Below are 26,203 nucleotides of genomic sequence, written 5' to 3'. Positions count from 1 at the left end.
GCTGGGCTTCACCTGATCCCTCCATCTCTCCTCCCTGGTCTCCCCCACAGCTCCAGCTCCAGCCACCTCATCTCCCAGGGGCTCTGCAGGCAATGACAGGCCCCAGCTGGTGCCCTGTAAGGACAGCCAAGACACAATACAGATGTGCACAGCTGCAGCAGGCAGGGAAAGATAGTATCCTTTAAAAGCTGACTTGCCTCCAAAATGCCTAGAGGCAGGCAAAGCCCAGGACCCTGGGCTTTTCTCTGTAACTTCCCCCTCAAACCTCTCCCTACCCAGCCCACAGTGAGCCTCATTAGCACAGGGTCCTTCATCCTGCTGCCATGTGCTGTTGGGACCCTGGCAACTTCCTTACCCTACTGGACCACTACCAGGGTCAGAGGTCAACAGGGTGGGGTCTAGGATCAGGTCACCTTTCAAAGCTGGTGGGGGTCCCTGATGTTCAAACCTCTACTAGGGGGACAAATGGGGAAGGTGGACTGGGATGAGACCAGACTGTAAGTGTGTCATGAGCCTGGATGGTCTGTAATCAATTATGCCTCCAATTTCCTACCTTCGAATGAAAGGCTAGGCATTTCCTTCCATTACAAGTGAAGGCTGCCCCCATTATGTTGCAGAAACAAGGACATGGTCACCATAGAGTCAAGACACTCTACACAGTTTTGCAGGTATCTGGACATGTGTTTGAACTCATCACTCCTTTCAAACCACAGTAATTATCAGACCCAGGTCCCCTGTGCAGATGCTGGGGTGATGTGATCGGCCAACTTGGGATCGCATAACAGGATCCCAGCTTCTCACAACTGAATTTAACTCAACAGGCATGGAGAATTCTGATGATCCTAGATAGAAGCTTATCCTCACCTTATGAAGCAAGCTATAAAGAAGCTGTCACTCCATCTGCAAAGAGGTTCTCAACCATGAAAACAATCCCCATTGCCTAAGTGTCCATCATCAAGGTTATGCACCCATCAAAGGCACGCCCCAACTACTGTCCCCAACAAAGCTGAGCAATGACAGCCTTGCCACTGATGTCTTTAAAAAATAAAATTGAACTTAATTTACCTATTGGATTATCTTGTTATTGGAATAATAACTAAGGACATGCATTAGTACATCATCAATTTGCTTTTCAGTATTTGATAGTGCTCTCAATATCACTTACTTAATATGTAATCTCATATATTTTGTGCATTTAATAACATCCTGAGAAGGGGTCCGAGAGCTTCTGCCAGATTGTTGGAGGGGCTCTTGGCCAAAAAAAAAAAAAAAAAAGCGGGGTAGGGAGACCTCTATTTTAAGGGCAGAATAATCCCCATCAAACACAGGCCCTTCTCCACCTTCTCCTTTGCTTCCGTTTGTTAACATTTCAAAGCACCTACTAAGTGCCAGGCACCCAACAACCCTGTAAGATCCAGGCTTTTTTGTGACCATTTGCAGATGAGAACTGCCAATTCTGGAAAGTGGCAGCAGTTGACAACTCCTCATTTTGCTTCCCGGCCTCTTCACTGACCCTGACCATGACAGCACCCCACACACTCTCCCCTCCCTGTTAGATCTGTGTGACCCCCGCTGGGGATCCTCAGGGACCCCCACCCACTCCACTCCAGGCCACTCCAGACATGGTCTCCTAGAGAGGCAGTTGCTTTGGGGGATGGAACTTCTCTATATACTGAATGTGATGGTTTCACAACTACATACATTTGCCAACACTGACCCAACTAACTGTGTGCTTAAAATGGGTGAAATTCATTGTATGAAATAAATCTGTTAAAAATAAGAGAAGCTCCCAGGCCTCTATCCCACAGGCCCTCTGTGCTCCTTGCCCCTCCAGTCACACTTGGAACCCAGCTCCACAACTCACCCACTATGTGACCTCAGCCAAGCTACCTTTCCAGGCCTCAGTCGCCACTTCTGTGAAATGGGGACTATAGCAGTACCCTTTTCATGGTGTTATTGTGAAGGTCAAGTACCATAATATATGTAAGGTTCTTGGTAAGGGGCCTGGTCAGTGAGAGCTCCTGAGTCAGCGGCACAGACATTGCTGGGTGGGGGGCACTGATCAATCAGACTCCGGAGCTGGGCTCTGTGACACCGGTAACCAACTGCATGTGGTGACTGGTCCACACTGGGATGAGCTGCAACTGTAAAATGCACACCAGATTTCAAGGGCTCAGTACAGAAAAAAGTAAAATATCTCACTAACAATGTATTATGTTGATTATACATCAAAATGACAATATTTGATATATCAGGCTAACTAGGGTTATTAAAATTAAGTCTATCTGGGAAAAGGATTAAAGATGGCGGCATGAGAGGAGAGACAGAGGCTTCCTCCTAAAACCATATACAATTAGAAAATATAGCTGGTGCAACTAATTCCGAAAGAGCAACAGGAAAGAGGACGGCACCAGACTGCATGCACCTGGAGAAAAGAGCAGACCTTACCGAACAGGGTAACATACCAGAGCTGTGGCTTGGTGGGACCCAAGCCCTTCCCCCACCCCAGCTCACCAGCAGGAGGAGGAGAAACGGAGCAGGGAGGGACTGCAGGCCTGGGACTGCTGAACACTTAGCTCCGAAGATCTGCTCTGGGAGCACAAACCTACATTTCATGGTACTTTCATCATATCTTCTGATTACAGGGTTGGAAAGCTGGGACAGGCAGAGTTCCTGCGGAGACTGCGATTCTGGCCGCTTGTGGAAAGCAGGGATCCATATCCGGCTGCTCTGGGACAAAAGCTTATATCTGTGTGCTCGGCCCACTGGTTCAGGCAGTGGAGACAGGCACAGCAGCTGGGAAGTAGGGAATAGGGAATAGCTCTTTCCTCCCCCCAGGTACCAGTACCCCTCCCCTGCGACCCCAACATTGCTTCAGGGGCTGAGCAGCTCCAGAATAGAGCTTCCGGACACTAGAGGGCGCCATATACAAATATGAAACTCCAAAGAAACCTGGTCCAGAGTAAAATTATTAATTCAACTCCCAAGAAAGATTTAAATGATATGGACCTCATGACTCTTCCTGAAAGGGAGTTCAAAATAAAAATCATCAACATGCTAATGGAGGTACGGAAAGACATCCAAGAACTCAGGAATGAATTCAGGTTGGAGATCCAATCATTGAAGAGCACAATGGAGGGTATTAAAAGCAGGTTGGATATGGTGGAGGAGACAATAAATGAAATAGAAACTAGAGAAGAGGAATACAAAGAAGCTGAGGCACAGAGACAAAAAAGGATCTCTAAGAATGAAAGAATATTGAGATAAGTGTGTGACCAATCCAAGCAGAACGATATTCGCATTATAGGGATATCAGAAGAAGAAGAGAGAGAGAAAGGGATAGAAAGTGTCTTTGAGGAGGTAGTTGCTGAAACCTTCCCCAGTCTGGGGAAGGAGATAGTCTCTCAGGCCATGAAGATCCACAGATCTCCCAACACAAGGGTCCCAAGGAAGACAACACCAAGACACATAGTAATTAAAATGGAAAAGATCAAGGATAAGGACACACTGTTAAAAGCAGCCAGAGGCAGAAATAAGATCACATATAAAGGAGAGCAGATCAGGCTAACAATAGACTTCTCAGCAGAGACCTTACAAGCCAGAAAGGAGTGGCATGATGTATTTAATGCCATGAAGCAGAAGGGCCTGGAACCAAGATTACTTTATCTGGCAAGATTATCATTTAAATTTGAAGGGGGGATTAAACAATTTCCAGATAAGCAAAAGCTGAGAAAGTTTACCTCCCACAAACCATCTCTACAGTCTATTTTGGAGGGACTGCTTTAGATGGAAGTGTTCCTAAGGTTGAATAGCTGTCACCAGAGGTAATAAAACCACAGTAAAGAAAGTAGAACAACTAATTACTAAGCAAATGAAAAATTAAATTAACTATCCCCAAAGTCAATCAAGGGATAGACAAAAAGTACAGAATATAATATCTAATATATAAAGAATGGAGGAGGAAGAAAAAGGAGGAGAAACAGAAAAGAACCTTTAGATTGTGTTTGTACCAGCATACTAAGTGAGTTAAGTTAGACTCTTAGATAATAAGGAAATTAACCTTGAACCTTTGGTAACCACGAATCTAAAGCCTGCAATGGCAATAAGTACATACCTATCAATAATCACCCTAAATGTAAATGGACTGAATGCACCAATCAAAAGACACAGAGTCACTGAATAGATAAAAAAACAAGACCCATCTATATGCTGCTTACAAGAGACTCACCTCAAACCCAAAGACATGCACAGACTAAAAGTCAAGGGATGGAAAAAGATATTTCATGCAAACAATAGGGAGAAAAAAGTAGGTGTTGCAGTACTAGTATCAGACAAAATAGACTTCAAAATGAAGAAAGTAACAAGAGATAAAGAAGGACATTACATAATGATAAAGGGGTCAGTCCAACAAGAGGATATAACCATTATAAATATATATGCACCCAACACAGGAGCACCAGCATATGTGAAACAAATACTAACAGAACTAAAGGAGGAAATAGAATGCAATGCACTCACTTTAGGAGACTTTAATACACCACTCACTCCAAAGGATAGATCCACCAGACAGAAAATAAGTAAGGACACAGAAGCACTGAACAACACACTAGAACAGATGGACCTAATAGACATCTATAGAACTCTACATCCAAAAGCAACAGGATACACATTCTTCTCAAGAGCACATGCAACTTTCTTCAGAATAGACCACATACTAGACCACAAAAAGAGCCTCAGTAAATTCCAAAAGATTGAAATTCTACCAACCAACTTTTCAGACCACAAAGGCATAAAACTAGAAATAAATTGTACAAAGAAAGCAAAAAGTCCCACAAACACATGGAGGCCTAACAACATGCTCCTAAATAATCAAAGGATCAATGACAAAATTAAAATAGAGATCAAGCAATATATGGAAACAAATGACAACAACAACACAAAGCCCCAACTTCTGTGGGCCACAATGAAAGCAGTCTTAAGAGGAAAGTATATAGCAATCCAGGCATATTTAAAGAAGGAAGAACAAATCCAAATGAATAGTCTAACATCACAATTATCAAAATTGGAAAAAGAAGAACAAATGAGCCCTAAAGTCAGCAGAAGGAGGGACATAATAAAGATCAGAGAAGAAATAAATAAAATTGAGAAGAATAAAACAATAGAAAAAAATCAATGAAACCAAGAGCTGGTTCTTTGAGGAAATAAACAAAATAGATTAAGCCTCTAGCCAGACTTATTAAGAGAAAAAGAGAATCAAAAGAATCAGAAACGAGAAAGGAAAAATCATGACGGACCCCACAGAAATACAAGGAATTATTAGAGACTACTATGAAAACCTATATGCTAACAAGCTGGAAAACCTAGAAGAAATGGACAACTTCCTAGAAAAATACAACGTTCCAAGACTGACCAAGGAAGAAACAGAAAATCTAAACCAATCAATTACCAACAAAGAAATTGAAGTGGTAATCAAAAAACAACCCAAGAACAAAACTCCCGGGCCAGATGGATTTACCACTGAATTTTATCAGATATATAGAGAAGACATATTACCCATTCTCCTTAAAGTTTTCCAAAAAATAGAAGAGGAGGGAATACTCCCAAACTCATTCTATGAAGCCAACATCACCCTAATACCAAAACCAGGCAAAGACCGCACCAAAAAGAAAATTACAGACCAATATCCCTGATGAACATAGATGCAAAAATACTCAACAAAATACTAGCAAACCGAATTAAAAAATACATCAAAAGGATCATATACCATGACCAAGTGGGATTCATCCCAGGGATGCAAGAATGGTACAACATTTGAAAATCCATCAACATCATCCACATCAACAAAAAGAAGGACAAAAACCACATGATCATCTCCATAGATGCTGAAAAAGCATTCAACAAAATTCAACATCCATTCGTGAAAAACACTCTCAACAAAATGGGTATAGAGGGCAAGTACCTCAACATAATAAAGGCCATATATGATAAACCCACAGCCAACAACATACTGAGGAGTGAAAAGCTGAAAGCTTTTCCTCTGAAATCGGGAACAAGACAGGGATGCCCACTCTCCCCACTGTTATTCAACATAATACTGGAGGTCCTAGCCATGGCAATTAGACAAAACAAAGAAACACAAGGAATCCAGATTGGTAAAGAAGAAGTTAAAGTGTCACTATTTGCTGATGACATGATATTGTACTTAAAAAAACCCTAAAGACTCCACCCCAAAACTACTAGAACTGTTATTGGAATACAGCAAAGTTGCATGATACAAAATTGACATAGAGAAATCTGTGGCTTTCCTATACACTAACAATGAACTAATAGAAAGAGAAATCAGGAAAACAATTCCATTCACAATTGCATCAAAAAGAATAAAATACTTAGGAATAAACCTAACCAAGGAAGTGAAAGACCTATACCCTGAAAACTGTAAGACACTCTTAAGAGAAATTAAAGGGGACTCTAACAAATGGAAACTCATCCCATGCTCTTGGCTAGGAAGAATCAATATCGTCAAAATGGCCATCCTGCCCAATGCAATATACAAATTTGATGCAATCCCTATCAAATTACCAACAGCATTCTTCAACGAACTGGAACAAATAGTTCAAAAATTCATATGGAAACACCAAAGACCCCAAATAGCCAAAGCAATCCTGAGAAGGAAGAATAAAGTGGGGTGGATCTTGCTCCCCAACTTCAAGCTTTACTACTAAGCCACAGTAATCAAGACAGTTTGGTACTGGCACAAGAACAGAGCCACAGACCAGTGGAACAGAATAGAGACTCCAGACATTAACCCAAACATACATGGTCAATTAATATATGATAAAGGAGCCATGGACATATAATGGGGAAATGACAGTCTCTTCAACAGGTGGTGCTGGCAAAACTGGACACCTACATGAAGAGAATGAAACTGGATCACTGTCTAACCCCATTCACAAAAGTAAATTCAAAATGGATCAAAGACCTGAATGTAAGTCATGAAACTATAAAACTCTTAGAAAAAAACATAGGCAAAAATCTCTTGCATAAATTTGATTGACTTCTTCATGAACATATCTCCCCGGGCAAGGAGAACAAAAGCAAAAATGAACAAGTGGGACTACATCAAGATCAAAATCTTCTGTACAGCAGAGGACACCATCAATAGAACAAAAAGGTACCCTGCAGTGTGGGAGAATATATTCGTAAATGAAAAATCCGATAAAGGCTTGGCATCCAAAATATATGAAGAGCTCACGCACCTCAACAAACAAAAAGCAAATAAGAAGCCAATTAAAAAATGGGCAGAGGAGCTGAAAAGACAGTTCTCCAAAGAAGAAATTCAGATGGCCAACAGACACATGAAAAGATGCTCCACATCCCTAATCATCAGAGAAATGCAAATTAAAACCACAATGAGATATCACCTCACACCAGTAAGGATGGCCACCATCCAATAGACAAACAACAACAAATGTTGGCAAGGTTGTGGAGAAAGGGGAACCCTCCTACACTGCTGGTGGGAATGTGTAAATTAGTTCAACCATTGTGGAAAGCAGTATGGAGGTTCCTCAAAATGCTCAAAATAGACATACCATATGACCCAGGAATTCCACTTCTAGGAATTTACCCTAAGAATGCAGCAGCCCAGTTTGAAAAAGACAGATGCACCCCTATGTTTCTCGCAGCACTATTTACAATAGTCAAGAAATGGAAGCAATCTAAGTGTCCATCAGTAGATGAATGGATAAAGAAGATGTGGTACATATACACAATGGAATATTATCCAGCCATAAGAAGAAAACAAATCCTACCATTTGCAACAACATGGATGGAGCTAGAGGGTATTATGCTCAGTGAAATAAGCCAGGCAGAGGAAGACAAGTACCAAATGATTTCACTCATATGTGGAGTATAAGAACAAAGGAAAACTGAAGGAACAAAACAGCATCAGAATCACAGAACCCAAGAATGGACTAACAGTTACCAAAGGGAAAGGGACTGGGGAGGATGGGTGGGAAGGGAGGGATAAGGGCAGGGAAAAGAAAGGGGGCCTTACAATTAGCATGTATAATGTGGAGAGGGGCATGGGGAGGGCTGTGCAACACAGAGAAGACAAGTAGTGATTCTACAACATCTTACTACACTGATGGACAGTGACTGTAATGGGGTTTGTGGGAGGGACTTGGTGAATGGGGGAGTCTAGTAAACATAATGTTCTTCATGTAACTGTAGATTAATGATAACAAAATGAATATAAATAAATAAATAAATAGATAGATAAACAAACAAATAAGCAAGTAAATAAATAAATAAATGAAATGAAAAAAAATCAAGTCTATCTATTTCTTTTCACTTTTTTAATGGGGCTATTTAAAATGACCCACACTCTCACATTATATTTCTACTGGCCGGGGCCGCCAAATCTCAAGTCCTCTGTGGTCAGCTCAGGGTCCCCAGAGTAGAGAAAGCACCTGCTGCAGGTGAGAACTTAAGTCTGGTACAGGCAGGAGGACGCCTGGGACACCACAGTCAGCATCCCACTGATCAGACAAGAGAGTGGGGGCTCACAGAAACTGTAAATGACCCTCCAGTGTTCTGGCACCTAGAAGCGTACACATGGATGTGATTCCCAGGAAGCACGGGCTCTGGAGCTGAAAACTAGCTGATTCTCATCTCCACCTCTTCTTAGTTGTGTGACTTTGAGCATGCAGTCTAACTTCTCCAAGTCTCAGCTTCCCCAACTATGAACTGGGGATCATAACTGGACCTCCCTATAGGCACGGTGCATGAGAATAAAGTGTGTGTGCGCAAAGTGACACCTACCCAGCCTGGCACACTCACTGCCCCTCCCGTGACCCCGCTCACCCTCACCACTCTGCTCTGCCACCCTTCCCCATATTCCCTCTCTGCTTCCGTTGGCTGGTACCAGATCAGAGCCTCGCTGCCCGGAGGGACCCCAGGCACCATCTGTAAAAGAAAGGACAGGAGGGGCAGTGGCTTGGCAGCGCTCTGGCTCTCATCCCGGCAACAATGCAGCAAACAGGCCACATGGGGCTGGACCACAGCAGCTGCCCTACTTGAGCGACACGCAGTTATAACTCTCCCATTTCGCTCTGTCCGGTAAGTCACTTAGGGAGGCTTCTGTCTGCTCCTGGCCTTAATCAAGAACCAGGAGAGCCTGGCTCTGCTCGAGGGCCTTGGCCAAGTCCTCTGCCCACCGCCACGAGAAGAACAGGCTTGCTCCCTGGTCAGGCCAGTTCTCTCCAACTTCCCTGCCACCACCTGCTCCAGGCAGCTGGCTCTTCCCGGACCAAAGGCAGCAGTCTCCAGCCACTCTCTCTCCTGCCCGCCTATCCCCCAGCAATCCATCCTCCACGCAGGAACCAGAGGATCTTTTAAAACCCTACCTCGGGTCATGTCATCTCCCTCCATCACCCTGGTGCGCAGGCCCACCTGCCTGACCTCACTCACCCCCTCCCCTTGCCACTGGCCCCTCCTCCTCCTCCTTCCAAACCCCAGGCCCGCTCCTCCTCAGGAAGGCTTCGCACCACCGCCCATCTGCCTGGAGCACTTCAGCTTATTCACATGGCTGCTCCCTCCTGTAGTCGCGATCCAATGTCCCTCCTCAGAGAGGCCTCTCTGAGCCCCTGGCGATGCACTGTGGGTCCACCACCCCACAGTCCTTGTCCTTCTTAGGACCCCCTTTTATTTACTAATTGCCTCACTGGTGGGATTATGTGGGTAGCACTGGTCTCCCCAGTTCCTGAGAGCAGGAGAGTGTCTGACTTGTTCACAGCTCAGGAACAGCCCCCAGGGCCCAGCACATGCTCACGAAATATGTATGACATGAACAGAAGACGAGCCTGAGGGCATCTGCAGCTTCCAGGGTCACAGAGGAGTGAGCACCCAGCACTAAGGAACAGGTCTCCGTCCTCACACTCCACCCAACACTCCTCTCAATCGACTACCCTCCTCCCAAAACCCTCCCACATTCCACCAGCTCTTGGAGGTTAAAGCCCAGCTCCTCCAGGAGGCCCACACACCTACAGCCCATTGTGAGCATCACAGGAAGGGCTTTTAACACCTTCCCCCATGTGCTATTCCCAGCAGAGGCCACCCTGCGTCCTTGTGGCTCTGTCAGCTGCCTGGCTCAGGGCAGGAGCCGGACACATGCTGCTGACAGGACAGACCTGCCTCATCCCTTTCCTCCCCCACCCTGCCTGGCTCCGTGTTGATGGGACCAAGGACGTCACTCAGCAGCAAGCAGACACAGGGACCCGCGAGGATGTTTACTTAAACATGGGGCTTATTCCTGAGCAGGGAGGCTGAGCACGGTAGTTATCGTCTTTTTGGCTTATCCTTCGCCTCTAAATTTCCTACTGAGACGATGATTACTTTAGGAGTGTTGTTTAAAAGTATAAGTTCTTTGTAATACCTTCAAAGTTCACGGCACCTCACTAGGGCATCTTCCACCCCAACGTGGCCCCCCTGCTGCCGCCCCTGCCTCCACCCCCTTGTCCCAGTGCCTCTGCCTGTTGTCATCCCACCATAATCATTCCACTCATACAGCCTGATGGGGTTTTTTGTGTCTGTGGTTTTTCTGTCTCTGCTACTGACAACCACCCTCAAGAGAGGCGACACAGGGTTTACGAGGCCTCCTTCACAAAAGAATGAACAGCTAAGCAGAGCCAACAATGGGACTTTCCCCAGGCTCCACAGCTTAGCAGAGGCAGCCGCCGGGCTTCTGCTGCACAGCCCGGCACATCACATCTCTGGAGGTCACCCAGACCTGTCCCTTCACAACCTCTGTCCCTCAGCCTCCTCTTTAAAATTAGGATGAGACCAACTTTAAAAATGAAGCTATCTGGCGTGTGGGATAGCAAGAGAATTTCACTTGCTAAATTACATGTTTCTGAAATGATTTTATCTTTTTTCTAAAATGAAAAAAAAAGTGTTTTTAAGGTAAAAACAGAAGGTGGAGGAATGTCTGGAAATAGCTGAGCTGCCCCCTGTGGAGTGGGCCTTGAATTCCGGGCTTCAGCCTGAAAACAATGGAGAGAATTGCAGGGCTTGAGCTCTGGCAGGGAGATGTCACCACTGCCACACACTCAAGGTGGGCTTGGAGCCAGGAATAGACAAACAAGGGCAAAGCAACTGGACGGCTAGCTGAGGATCTGAGGCAAAGGGGGATGCAGTGTGGGGCAGCAGCAGAGCAGGGGCTGGGGGGAATCACACTGCAGATGGAACCCCTGAGCTGGGAGCAGCTGCAGGTAGAGGAGAAGCCCCCTGTCTTTGGTGAGGGCTGAACAAGCCTCCCTCTCAGCTCACCTGACAGGTGAAGGGCAGAGAAGAGGCTCCTGCCTGCCTTGCAGCCAGCAAAGACCTTGGCGCTTGTCACCTTATGCTGCAGCATGGCCTGGAGGGTCCTGGAATTGGAACCCTCAGGAAGGAAAAGGGCCCTTTCCAACACCCACCACCTCGGGAGCTCTCCGTGCATGCCAGCTCTGCCTGGAAGGAAAGCTGTCTGTATGGGACCTTGGACTGCGGAGGGGAGAAAGGCTATAATGAGCATTGTGAGGACGAGTGGGAAAATCTGGATATGGATTGTATTTGGATAAATAAGTGAACTTCCTTGGGTGTGATGATACTGTGGATAATAAGAGAACGTCTTGTTCTTAGGAGATACAGGCTGAAGTGGCTAGAGGTGAAGCATCTTGATGTCTGTGACTTCCATAGGGTTTAGCAGGACAGAGAGAGAGAGAAAATGGAGCAGTAATGAGAACAGGTGTTTACTGTACTCTTCTTTGAAATTTTCTGTAGGTTTGAAATTTTTCAAAATAAAAAACTGGGATTAAAAACAATTTTTTAATAATTAAAAAAAATTTTAAGCTATCTTATGAGAAGCTACTTTTTCCACACAGTCCCCGTGCTTCTCTCCCTTGAAGACTGAGAACACATCTCATCTGGAGGTACAAAGTTTGTGGCTCACGGGCCAAAACGCGTTACAAGTGCGAGTTGCCTAATTCTAAAAGTTTTGTTATTTTCTACCCTAATTAGCTGCTGGTTCTTAAAAAATCAAATAGAATTCCCGATCTCTGGCTTCTCTCAAAGAAGCCAAAGACGTGAAACAACAGAGCACCGTGGCGGGAAGGCAGGTCTCCCTGGCCCTCCGGGCCTCCTGAGGTCTGGTGGGGGAGGGCACTCCAGGTCACACCCTCGTCCTGGGGCAGCCCTGCGATCAGCGTCCTGCCCACATACATCACACACCTGCAGTTTCTCTCTTCCCAAGCTTGCTTCCAGCCACTCTCCTGTGAGGAGCTGTCCTCTCCCTCAGGCCCCAGCTGCCCAGACACAGGCCACGCATTCCCCGCTTGCTCTGACCCCGAGAACAGGTTGGCCCACCTCCCTTATTCTGACTGCTGCCAATGGGCAGACTCCCAACCCCTCAAAAGCCTTTCTGCTCCCCTTCCCTGGCCTGGGGCATGTGGCTTTCTGGTCCCAAAGCAGGACCTACCTCCCTGCTGGAAAATCTCCCTGGGTGAGACTCAGTAGACCCTGAAGTCCTGGCCCAGCTTCCCAGCCTGGGAATGTCCTCAGGTTTGATCAAAATGCCCACTACGCCTTCATCCCCACCTCCCTGCCTGCTATCTGTATTAAACAAATCAGATTTGGGTGGGGACAGCTAATTGAGCACATGATGGCCTGAAGCCAAGACTACACCCCCCATCTCCCGTGCAGATACATGGGCCATGTGACTAACTCTAGCTAATGATACATATATAAGGTGCAATGTCATTTGGCAAGTTCCAGAATCCTTCCTATAAAACCCCTTTCCTCGTTTCCTCCATCCTACTGCCTGAAACAAGAAGTGACGGCAAGTTTTGCAGCCATCTTGAACCATGCACAAGCAAAGCCACACCCTAGGAGTGGAACCACCACAGCAGGTGTGGACCATGACGCTCTGGGCTTGGACAGGACATAGAAATAAACTTCCACCTTGTGTAAACCACTGTTATTTGCTTTTTGCTATTACAGCCAAATCTAATCCTGACTAATGCATTCTGCTATTTTTAGTTCTGACCCTCAATGACTAGATGCCACAGGTAATGGGACAGAACTTGCTTCTTTGCCCCCTTACAGGAGAACGTCACATTCTCCGGCTGGTAAAAGTCAGGCTGCACTGTGCGCTGGCAGTTCCGTGCTCCTAGGCAGAGCCACGCCAGGATCCTGTGCGCCCAGCCCATGCGGGGGCCATGAGGGTTCACAGAATGCAGACAACATCGTCCCCAGCCACCAAGGTAGCTAAACGGATGCACACAGGAGAAAAAAGGCACCATCGGTGGCTGGATAGTGTAGTAAAGTGGCTCTCCCCAAATACGTGCAGAGATGTAGAAGGGTCTAGGCACCGGAACACTTGTTCCACACTCCACAGAAATTTGGCCTCCTTTGCTCCACAAAGGCAAGAGAGACTGCAAGCGTCTCCCTATCTGGAGTCTTTCTGGGTCCCTCTAGGAGTCTTTCTGAGGAGGGGAACTCCCTGAAAAACAAGCAGGTATTTGGATGGGGGCAGCCCTGCCTGCTGGTTCTGTCAGGGAGGAGCAGAAGGAAGGGAGTATACACATCCCCAGGGAAGCTGCCAGCCAGCTCTGGGAAGGGCAGTCATTCTGTTCCTGAAAGAGCCTGAGGCTCCTGTCCATCTCCAGGTCCCACGCAGCCTGTGGCTGGGGGAGAGGGAAGGGCAAACTGCTGGCAGGGAGGAGCCTGGGGACGACAGGGTTCACAGTAACTGGACATGCTTGCCTGCTCGGCTTCAACAAGTTGGGCATTTGGGCATTTCAAGGTCAGCAGCAATCTAGAGTCTCCTGAGCCCCCACCCGGGGCCCTGGCCCTGCCAACACTCCCCTGGCTGCTCCCAGGGACTGGGCCCCCAAGGGCATGTGGGAACTGATGCTTGATCCCCACTTCCATCCTCCAGCAATGTCATAAGGAGCTGAAGCATCATTTCAAGGAACTGGGAAGAACCATGACCCAATTCGGGGGTCTGTCCCCATTCCCCTCACCCCTGTGGCTTCCAGTCTAGACTCCCTTGCCTGGCATTCAAGATCCCCCCCTTCCCACCCTCCCCACTCCCTATTTACTCTCCACATCCTTGACATTCCAGGCAAATCCAGGTCACAGCTGCCCCATGGTACAGAGCAGGAAAAGCCCCAGGAAATGTTCCCCTCCAGCACGGGCTTTCTGAGAGGCCTGGAGTTCAGCACAGCCTTCTCTGGGCCACATTTGAACATCTGGAAAGTGATGGGGCTGGACAAGACAGGTGACTTTCAAATGGGTTAATATCTGAACCCTTTGTACAAAATCAATCCTTTATGAAAGTTTAATGTACCAACAACCAGAAGCAGAGCCACTGTACTGGCTGCCTGCTCAGGAAGGGGCTGCAGAGTCTCCTGCACCCAGGTCCCCCAAGGGGCTCCTCCTAGGGAGAAGCAGCTCCAAAACCACTGGCTAGAGAGGCCCAAGGCCCTTTGCTTCTTGGACCTAACAGGACACAGCCAGCCCTTCCCTGCCTCCGAGCCTCTGTCCTCCCTGGTCCTACAACCAGGAACACCATCCCCACCCTCATCCCATCCATCAGCGTCTAGTGGAAATGCCCGCTCCCTGTCCAAAGCTTCCGGCTCACAGCCTATGTCCCACATGACCCTGGCCTTGAGCCTGCTGGCCTGGTGTTTGATAAATACATGTCTCATCTCCCTGCTCTGGATCTGATGCTCTTCCAGGGCCCCCACAGGGTTGAACCCACAACAGTTGTAGGCTCCAAATGTCAGTTTGCTACATGAATTTCAAATTCACCATCTCATTTCAGCTTTAGAGCAACCCTATGAGAAAGACAGCACAGACCATTTAGCAGATGGAAAAACTGAGGCTCAGAGAGGTCACTACATAAGGACAGGGCCAGGCTTCTGGTTCTGCAGCCCAGGCTCTTCCTACTGCATCATCCACCCACCACTCTCCCATTTCACCTAAAGCCACCTTTACTTTCCAGATAGATACTGCGAAGCTTCAACTATGGACCTGGAGAGGGCAGAAAACCAGCTGGACCCAGGGAAGAGCGCTCCTCCAGGACCACAGCCTCTCACACACCCCTGGCAGCCAGATGCCTGGGGCTGGTAACAATGGAGCTAAAAATAGGGTAGCAGGGTGTGCAGCCAGCTGCAGGAAACATCTGCCTCAGCTGCAGGACAAACACGGAGGAAGTCACCGCACTGCAGGGTTCCCCTACTATATGGGGCCTGGAGAAATGGGCGGACAGGGGGATGTAAGTGTGGATAAAACTTTCAGGTCAGGGCAGGGGCTCAAACCAGCCCCCCCACCTGCCCTGGGCCTTGTTCCCCTACTCCCAACACACACACACACACACACACCTACACAACTAAATCCCCCTTGGGCACCAACATGTATCTTAGAGTTAGACTCAGAAGCACCTTTTAGACCCTAGTCTGTTCCTTTCACTTTACAGAAGCAGCATCTGAAGTCCAGAGTAGGTCAGAGACCTGCCCACAGTCACAAACCCAGTGCACAGCCCCACCAGGACCAGAGGCCTCCTGCCCCTCTCCCCTGCACCTTCCACTCACTGCTCCACTGAGCACGCCCACCCAGGACCAGGGAAGACTTCTCCTGCTCCAAAGAATGAAGCACACCAAGCAGAGGAGACAGATTTCAGCCTAAAAGACTTCAGTCAGACTCAAGGAGGAGCCACCTGGAAACCCACTAGTACCCCAAGCAGGCCCAGCCCCTGGCACCAGCCTACTGTTCCCCAACTCCCACCTTTATGCTCCCAACTCCAGCCAAAGTGAACTTCTTAAAGTCCCTGGAACAGACATCTCAAGAGGCCTCTGCAAATTAATTAAAAACAAGAATGTAAGTAATAATAGTAAAGCATAGGTGCATCTTACCAGGCCAGGTGGTTACAGGTAAGGTATTCTACAGTCTATGTACAGGCAGAAAGGGTATCTTTGAAAATCCTTTAAATAGCCCATGAAGGACAAGGCTGGGTCATCTCTCAATGAGTCCTGCACAGTCAGTGTTCTTCCAGCAATGGAACAGGTATTTCTGCTGAGCAGCAGATGACGTTTGAGGGCCATGCACCAGCCTCACGCTCATTCATTCCACATCCTCCCTGCCCTTCTCCCTCCCTCTACTTAGCTCACTCCCATGCCCTGCACCAGGAAGCCTTCCTTAACCACCCCCAAGGCCAAATTCCACCATAGGTGTCACCCCTGAGGCCCACCAAGCTTGGGCTGGGGCTGACCTTCAATGGCAACCTGATGCTTGGCACAAAGTAGTCACTTCAATGAACAAAACTGGGAAGATTTTTAAAGAACAAAAAAAAAAGATCAACTCTGCAGGTGCATGTGTTGTGAGCATAAATAATACAATACAGGCAGAGTTTTAGCCCAGGCCCAGAATATAGCAGGGACTCCATAAGTGCAGCCCTGTTTTGACTGCCTTACAGAAAATGGGGTGGAGAGAACCCTGACCCCTGGGTCCCACACAGCAGAAAAGGTAGATGAGGAAGGGACATGGAGGTCAAAGGCTGTGGAGGCCCCTTCAGGCCAGGAAGTGGGGAGGGTGACTCTGAAGGGCCCCCTGTCTGAGAAGCAGACCCCACCCATGCGGACATTTGCCTGGCTGGGCCCCTGGGTTTCTCCCCATTGAGTCATGCTTTCCCTGTCTCCCAGAGGGGCAAGAAAATGGCCCTCATTCCTCACTCTCTGCTGAGGACCAAACATATTATTAGCACCTTGAACAGGCCTTGAGATCACAAATGATGAATTTTTAATGGTTGACATCTCCACTTCCCCATGTTGCGCTCTGTCAGGTTTGTAGGAAAAGGATAATAATGGCAGCAGGCAAAATTTCAGAAGCCCGAGAGGGGCCAGGCACTGCACTCAAGCCATTCACTGCTCATCCAGTCCAGGGCTCTGACAGCTTGCTCTGCAGAGCCCAGGGGTCCCCGCAAGGTCAAAACGATTCTCAGGACAGTACCAAGACTTCACTGCCTTTCTCACCCATGAGTGAGCACATGTGATGCAGCAACAGCCACAGCTGGTGAAACTGATGGAACCTCAGCAGGAGGCATGGTGGTGGCCCCAAACTGGGTTGGTCATCACTCACCATGACAAAATATGCCCGTCATTTATGAATGTCCTTGAAGAAGCAGTAAAACTAATTCTACCGAATCTCAGCCTTTGAGTACGTGTCTTTTGGCCGTTCTGTGTGACGACATGTGAGGCGCACTTGGGCTGCCTCCTGGGAAGGACAGATGTCAAGGAAAAGCCCTGGTGCGCCTGTCTGAGCCGTCGACTGCGCCAGCCTGCTGGTCCACAGGACCACTTTCACCTGAGAGCATGGCCCACAAATAATGGTTATTCAGAACAGGGTAACTGGCAGACATCTTCTCAAAAATTAACAATGTGAGCTGATCCCTTCAAGGAACATGACACATGACATTCGTTGCCAATGATAAAGTTTGAGTTTTCAAGGGAATAAATCCGAATATTGGAAAACTTGCAGCAGCCACTGTGAGTTTGACAGCTTCCCAAAACATAAAGGTTTTATGATATGGGTGATGATGTTAACATATATGTAATTTTTAGAAAAGATGAAACAAAATGTGCTCACATTTGGAAAGATCCGTGTAACTCAGTGAACCAGTATTTTCTTAACGACCAATATTTAATGTAACAAAATCACACCCGGTCAAGTATTCCTTCATCATGCACGATAGTTCAATAGATTTTAATGTAACAAAATAGGAGAAATTTATTAATATGTTTTCACATTCTACATTTCAACTAGCCTTTAATAAATATACTATCACTTGTCAAGTAGTTATGTGGAGCAAAGGAAAATATCTATAGCCTAATAAAGTACTCCTCCCTTTTCCAACTACTTATCTACATGAAGCTGGATTTTCTTCATAGACTTTACTCTAGAATGACATACCCACAGACTGAATGCTGGAGCAGATATCAGAATCCAACTGTCTTCTATTAAACCAGACATTGAATAGAGTTGTAAAACTGCAAAACAATGCCACTCTTCCCACTTTATTTTCTGTTTTGGCAAGCAGTTATTTTTTCAGAAAAAAATATTTTATTTATGTTAACATATAATGGGTTTGCTATTGCTATTTTTTGAGTGAATTTATACATACACGTTTTTCACCATACTCAGTTTTAATTTCCAATATGGTAAATATCAATTCATGTATTTAACCCACATAAACAAAAGCTCTTTGGGGTCTTCAACTTTTAAGAATGTAAAGGGAAGGAGTCCTGAGACTGAAAAGTTTGCATATAGCTGTGATTTAACCCCTACAGTAATCCTGTGGGTATTGTGAACTGGCAATATTCCCATTTGGCAGCTACAGACACAGAGGCACAGAGAGTCTGTGTGAACAGAACAAAAAAAAATATAGATCAATTCCTCAAAGGTACCCAGGTAGCTTCCAAGTAATGTGCCCTCACCTCGACACTGTCCCTAACCTAACATTACGCTCACAAAGGATGAATGATGACATGCTACAAAGGAAACCACAGAAGTGAAAGAAGAGAAGGGAATCTGTGTATAACCTTGAGGCAGAAAAAAATTTTCTATGCAAAATGCTATGGAAGACATAGAATTAAGTACTGATAGATAAGACTACATAAAAAATGGTCAGCTTTAACCAACACAGAAAAACCACAAAGTTAAAAGGCAAATGGCAAGCTGGATAAAAAATTTTCAACACATTTTTATTATTTATTATATTCAACATAGTATTTCTTTCAATAAATGAGAAAACATGTATGTCTTAAAAAAGTAAAACAGACCAAAAAGAACCCCAAAAGCTCAATGGAGAAGACATTCAAATGGCCAATAGACATGAGAAGAAACGTTCTACCTAACTTGTAGTTTAAAAACTGGAAACAATGAGAAGTCACGAATTGCCTGTCACGGTACCACAGGTGGAGCTGGTAGGAACCACCCAGAGTCAGCATGTATGCTGTGGATAGGCTCTCTCCTAAGCGCCTGGCAGGATATAAACTGGCACAGGTCCCTGGAGGCCAATCTGGCAATAATTCTGAAATGCCTTAAAAACGTGCAACCCTTTGACTAGCAGCTCTTCCATCAATTAACTCAAAGGAAATAATCAAAGATAAGCCACAAAGGTGTCTGACACAGCTTTGTTTATATTAGTCAGACTGGAAGCATCTTTCACATCAACAGTGGTCAAAGGCGAATGTATCATGACGTCATTATATGGTTATGAAACAGATGGAGGTCTGACGACCCTCACTAACAGAGTATGGGGCAAAGAAAGCCAACGTGAGAGAATACTGTCATGACTACATTTATCTAAGACTCAGAAACAAGCCAAACTAATCTGCGGTGTAGGGAGTCAGACCAGAAGTCCCATCTGAGACAGGAAGGCGGGAGCCGTGCTGGGGTCCACGGGGCCGGGTGCGGGAAGAGGTCTGCTCCCTGACCTGCGTGAGGCAGAGGTCACTTTCACAGTCATCAAGCTGGAGACTTGTGATGTGTGTGCTTTTTCCTGTGCATGTTGAACTTCAATTTATAAATTTCAAAAGAAAGAAGTAGCAGTTTGTTTATCGACATAGGAAAATATCTACTATAGGTTCACTTAACAAAAAACAGGCAACAAACTATTTTAGAGTTTTTTCCCATTAAAAAGCAGGGAAGGCTCTTGTATACAAGCATACCTATACACACCCATACACATATACACACACATACACACACATGTCTAAAAGGATAAATCTCAAAATATTAATGGTGAATTGTGGTTACCACTGGAAGTGCGATCACAGATGATTTTCTAATCATCCTGTATATCTTTATTTTCTCTGATTCTCCTATAATGAACGTATTATTTATAGAAAAAAGAGCAGAGGGGAAAGAACCATATGGCCAATTGTACCAGTGACTGTGGTTCTGTAACAGCCTTAAACCCGAAGAGTCCCTGGCCCCCAGGAAACCGTCAGAGGAGTGCAGATGTCCCTGAGCTGGCACTGATGCTAAAGCCCTTCCCATGGAACTAACAAGGTACCGGGGGTCAGAAAGACCTGGGCAGACTCCCAGCGCTGTCCCTACCACAGGCCTGACCAGCTCTGACCCTGTCCAAGCCTCAGCTTCCCTGCAGTGGAGTGAGGCTTAAAAGAGGCACAAATGTCCCACCCACCCGGGTCAGTGCTTGTGGCAGATCTGACACACAGGCTCCCCCAGGTTCCACAGAAGAAACAGAAGCCCAGGGAGGCTGGGGGATGTCCCCGGAGAATGCCCACACAGTCCCCACAACTGGAGGGTGGTCTAGAGCCTGCCTCCTGGTCCTGACCTCAGGAAGCACCCTGCCTTCTCTGGGCCTCAGTGCCCCCAGGGTAAAGAGCAGGCTGGACATTGAATTTGACCTCAGGTAGCCTCCCTCGAACCCCACATCCATCATTCCCATGAAACTCCCACGTGGAAGGCTGTGGCAGGAAAGGTAGATGGCTGATCCAGACAGGAAGAAACCTCACCGGATGAATGACAGGCAACATTCCCACAGGAGCCCCACCTGCTGGTGACCTTTGGGGTCATGGGAGCGGGAGTGGGTGGGCACACAGGGGCCAAGGAGGAAACAGGATTTACTGTGGAAGGCCAGGCACAGGGCAGACCCCCAGGCTGGGAAGTGACTTCATCTCATACCCCGCTGTCCTCACTTCCGCCCCTGGCATTGCAGAGAGTTTAACCCTGAAAGGGCCATGGTTCACCAGGCTCTGGACAACTCAACACAGGCCAGGCTTTCTCCTTTCCCTATTATCCCCAATCCACAGATGAGGAAACTGAGGCTCAGAGAGGCAGACAATAGGGCAGGAGTTCCAGGACCTTTCCCACTACAGGGAGCTGCACAAAGGAGGGAGATGCTAGCTCGGGGCCAGGATCTCAGGGAATGCTTCCTGGAAGAGGCCACTGAGCTGGGCCTTGAAGGACGAGCAATGTTTGACAGACAAGAAAGGCATCTGCACAGAGGGAAGAGCATGGAGAGAGAAGTGCTTGGCACTGTGCAGAGCCGGCTAGGAAGAATGAGGGGATTGTAAGGCCACCATCCAGGATGGGTAGGGTTGGGCTGAATTCTGGATGCCTTGGGGACTCTGCCGGGAAGTAAGGATGTTGCTCTGTGGGGCCAAATGAGCTGCTCAGGCTAGAGCAGTAGGACAGATGCACGATGAGGCAACTGTAGATGGCTGCATGGAGGAGGCAACATGTGGGGAGCCACCTAGCAAAGGCTACATTTACTCTGGGACTGCTGGGGCTCAGAGCTCAGCAGGACTCACCCCAGCACCCCATCATCCCCAACTGAATTTGGTTTCTCTGCAAAGAAAGAAATTCATAGTACCTATAGCATGGTGTACCAACTTCTATACCAGATGACAGACTGATAAAAGAGCAGGACACTGAGTACACGGACTGCTGGGGTTCCAGCGACAGCTCCACAGCCACCAGCTGTGTGACCTTGACAGAAACACTTAACCTCTCTCTGCTTCAACATCTGTCAAATGAAGCCAATAACCATGCCTGCCTCTGAAGGTTATGAGGATTAACCAAGATAACCATTATACATGCCCCTTGAGCACCCACAGCCAGCACTCAACAAATATTTGCTGCTATGTTATTCCTGCACACACTTCTGTGGGCACCTATTACGACCCTTCTCACCCAAGGACAGGCCGGGGGGATCCACCCAGGTCACACAGCAAAGAGGGAAGCCAAGATCCAAACTTGCGCCCATCTGGCCCCAAAGCCCAGGCCTATCCCAGCCCATCACACAAAACAAAACCTAAAACCCTAAAATTTAAACCTGCCCACCATGGCTCTCCAGACCTCTGGGCGGTTTCTGGCAGGGGAAAACTCTGCCTCAAACCCCCAGTGGCTGAGGGAAGGGCAAGGAGAAGAAGTCAGGCCACAGGAGGGGAAGGAAAATATTTTTAAGTTTCTCCCTCTTCCTGTTTATCTACCTCTTGATCCTGAAGCTCCTGGTAGCTGTTTGTTCAGGGGAAGTTCTGCCAAGAGTGACATCCTGCTGCTGGCCGCCCTGGACCAGGCAGCCCCAGCCAGCCTTGTGCAGGGGGGCTGAGGCCCACATTCCTGCAGACCCCGGCCTGGCCCGGGGAGGCTGCTGCAGCAAGGGGCTTTCCAACAGGGGCTGGAGCCCAGGAAGGAGGATCTGGGCCAGGGAGGATGGGCCACTGCCAGGGCCTACTCAGTGCCAGCTGGCACTAGTCAACTCCACACTCAGCTCCAATCAGCTGTGGGGAGGAGACAAGAAGGATTCAAGGAAATGACTCTAAGCCTGGCCAGGACACTGTGCTGGGTGGTGGGAATGCAGAGCACCAGCTGCACAGTCAGGCAGACCTGGCATCCAATCCTGGCTGACTGATGACGTGCTGGGTGACTCTGGCCAAGTTACTGAAGTTCTCTGAGCCTAGTTCTCTTATCCATAAAATGAGGACAATATTGGAACCTACTTCATAAGGATGTGGTGAGGATAACAAAGACAACATAGGGGAAGGGCTGGCACCTATTAAATGTGAGTAAGTATTATTTATTCCCACTCTCACCATCAAGCTTATTCCCTCACTCAATCCTGAAGATCTGGGGTACCCTTCAAATGTGTTCAGAAGAACAATTATAGCCTTAAAAGAAATGCAACAACATGAATGAACCTTGAGACACTATGCTAAGTGTTTAAATAAGCCAAACACAAAAGGACAAATATTGTAGGATTCCACTTATATGAGGTACCTAGAGCAGTCAAACTCACAGAGACAGAAAGGAGACAGGTGTCTGGGGGGTGGGGAGGGGACTGGGAAGAGAGCATGATGGGGAATTTGTGTTTAACGGGCACAGAGTTTCAGTTTCAGAAGATTAAGAAGTTCTGGAGATGGTGGTGATGGTTATACAACAATATGAATGTATTTAATGCCACTTACTATATAATCAAAAACTGTTAATGGGTAGATTTTATGGTACACATGTTTCATTTCAATAAAACAAAAGTAAGAGCTCATTGAAAAAATAGTTTGTGGATGCCCATATTAATTTCTGTCCCTGCCCTTAGAGAGTTCAGGGTCAAGAGGTAGACAGGCATGGTAAGAGCTAAAGGCACCCTTCCCAGGGAGCTGCGGCCCTCCGAGAACCACGTGGTGGGAGCTGAGGAAGGAGACACATATGCTGCCTTCTGGGCCCTGGAGGGCTGTGAGAGGAGGCAGCCCCTGAGCCAGGCATGCACCAGCCCCAGACTGAGCCACCCTGCCAGGCATCTCCCAGAAAGAGGTGGGGTCTGAGCAGGGCAGCCCCATGCTCCTGCACCCACTAAAAGCACTGTGAATGTGAGGTGAGCAGGGCCCCATTCACACCTCACACACACACACACACACACACATGCATACAGTCCCAGGCCAAAGACTCCAGAGCAGGCCGCACATGCCAGTTCCTGCCCATGCCTAGCCAACCCAGAGGCATCAACATCCAACAAATAGCAACTGCCTCCTCATCTCTCCCAGCACCCACCACCAAGGAAGGCAAACTGGCCTGCCCACCACCTCCAGGGCCAAGGATGGGGAAGGAGGTGGGTGAGCAACAAGAACTCGGTGGGCATACCCAGTGCAAAGAGGCCTGGAAATGTGGCCCTCCAGAGGCCCCTTGGCCCCAACATGACCACCCTCCACAGAAGGTTGGGGTGAGAAGCAGGCCACAAACTAGGGGGTGGGAGGTGTGTAAGACCAGGCATGAGAGGTCCTGGAGGGTGGGGCAGATAGGCTGAGCTCCATCATCAGTTACTATGCGACCTTCAGCAGCCACTTCCCCTTCCAGATCTTCTGAAGCCTCCTTAGTTTCCTTCCTGGTAAAATGAATAGTCTATCCCATCATCAGCAAGCAGCCCTGTGTATATATCCTAAAGAAGTAAGTCTGAGCACTCACCAAAAGACAGGCAAGAGTGTTCAGCAGTATTTTTCATAATCATCAAAAACTGGAAAGGCAAAAGTGCATCAAAATCTGCACACTGTGGTATGCCCATACAATGGAATAGTACACAGCAGTGCAAAGGGACACACTGCTGATATTGGCAGCATCATGGATGAATCTTACAAAGTATATGTTCAAAGAAGGAAGCCAGAGGAAACCAGATAAAAACCATACTGTGTGGTTGGTTCCATTTACATGAAGTTCAAAAACAAGCAAGACTAATCCTTGGGAAGGCACTCAGCACTGTAGCCACTTGAGAGTGTGGAAGCGTCGGGTAACTAACTGGGAAGGGGCCCCTAGGAACCTTCCAGGCTCTGCAAATGTTTTATATCTTGATCTGGGTGGGGGTCACATGGGTGATACATCTGTAATAATCCCACAAACTATGCCCTGATATACTGTCTGTATATTATATCTTGATTTACAACATAAAATGCAAACAGCTATTAACTCATACCATCTTCCTCTGAGCACTGCAGTGAGGCAACACTGAGAGGCTGTGTGTGGAAAGGATACGGGAAGAGCTGGGTGGTGGGCAGGAACACGGGCTGTGAGGCAGAGAACCAGGGCTCTCACCCTGATACTCCCTCTGACTGGATATGGGGTTTTTTTCCTTTTTCAACTTTCTGCTGTTGTTGACGAGATTTTTTAATCACAAAACTAATTTGTGCTTACTGTCATAAGTTAGTTAAAGATGTATACAGAAAAAGTTTCTTTCCCACCCCCTTCCGAGTCCACTTCAGCTTCCTTATACGACAAGCTTTGTCCCTTCACAGGGCAACAAACGCACCTCCCAACCAGTGTGTGTAACTCCAGCCCTGCCTGTTAAGTGACGGCATGCACTTCACAGTGTCACCACTTATTCAACACAGAACTACCGAGTATTGGCTGTGTCAACCAGACAGGCGCAGTCCTGGTCCTTCATGGAACAAGAGAGAGAAAAGGAGAGGGAAGGAGGAAGTCAACAAATAATGGCGTGCACACACTGTGATGTGTGCTCCTGTGGGCTGAGTGGAAAATGAGGAAGGTAGGAAAAGGACAAATTTTAGATAGGGCTAGTCACAGAAGGCCTATGATAGCATCTGAGAACAGAACGATTTCAGCCATGTGAAAAAGCACAGCAGACAGAGGGAACAGCATGCACAGATGCCCTGAGGTGGGGGAGCACGTGGCACTGAAGGGAAGCAGCGTGGGCTCCAGTGCACCACCACCACATCCCTGTGCAAGCTGCCTTTCAGCCTGGTGGTTTTACTTTCTCAGAGCAGGCTACCCAAATTTGGACTGCTGAGTTAAAGAGGTATGTGTGTTTTGAAAACCATAGTAGATACTGCCACATTACTTTTCCAAAAGGTTAAGATATTTTGTCCAGCAACCAGAATTGCTCAAGAGGCGGCTGGTTTCCCACATCGTCACCGATGAAATAAGATACTGATCTTTGTTATTTTTGCCCATATGAAATCTGTCTACTTCACTGCCTACACAGGGGGGTGAATGGCAGTTCCTCCTCCACAGGATGCTGTGAGGTGTAGGTAACAAACAAATCCATCTAACCTGCTGAGCCCAGCACCTAGCAGAGTGAACGCTCAGTAAGTGAGAGAGGGCTATTACCATCATTTCTGTACAAATGTCAGAGGTAAGGCATGATATTGTAGACTGGATCTCCCAAGGAGAGGCATGGCCCCTGCTCCCTGCTGCGATCCCAGAAGGAGGCTGCACACCCACCCACCTGAGAGACCTACAGAGGAGGAACTGGTCCTGTGCCCCACGTGGGTTACTGTGGAAAGCAACACAAAAGACAGAAAGGGAAAAAGTAGATCCAGAGGGGAAGACAGGTTGGCCTGCTGGCTTTCCTGCTCACAGAACCCAGTCCACAGCCAAGGCTGGCTGTTCATAGGCCCATTTCACAGGTGGGGAAATCAAGCGAACTGAGTTCTATAGTGAGCACCTCTCACTTAGAAGCCAGAAAGGGCCAGAATGAGCTATGGCAGAGAGGTGGAGGGGGCAGGCAGCCATCTGGCCCTTTTGGTTTCCACAGGTCCCACCTGCCACCCCAAACAAGGACCCCATATGGGGCTGAGGCCAGCGTTACCATCAACCAGGGTGTCTGCAGGATTGCAACAGGCAATACAGGACTTAG

General features: G+C 47.4%; 1 protein-coding gene across 10 annotated transcripts in view; it reads right to left on the bottom strand.

Annotated features, from left to right (window-relative positions):
* Positions 1 to 26,203, bottom strand: part of PALD1 (phosphatase domain containing paladin 1) — a 98,468-nt gene that overhangs the window by 37,889 nt on the left and 34,376 nt on the right. Inside the window, exon 1 of one of the 10 annotated variants that reach the window (XM_057505946.1) lies at positions 22,056 to 22,231. The exons of 7 other annotated variants lie outside the window; for them this stretch is intronic. The gene's annotated coding sequence lies outside the window, so the exon portion shown is untranslated. Of the gene's footprint in view, positions 1 to 14,135; positions 14,376 to 15,822; positions 15,891 to 22,055; positions 22,232 to 26,203 lie in introns of those variants that run through there. 2 more of the 10 variants (XM_057505942.1, XM_057505944.1) reach the window with 2 other exon arrangements.

Source organism: Manis pentadactyla, chromosome 8 (assembly GCF_030020395.1).
Source record: "Manis pentadactyla isolate mManPen7 chromosome 8, mManPen7.hap1, whole genome shotgun sequence".
Lineage (NCBI taxonomy): Eukaryota > Metazoa > Chordata > Mammalia > Pholidota > Manidae > Manis > Manis pentadactyla.
The sequence above is the reverse complement of the archived record's forward strand: the minus strand, read 5'-3'. Positions and strand labels throughout refer to the sequence as shown.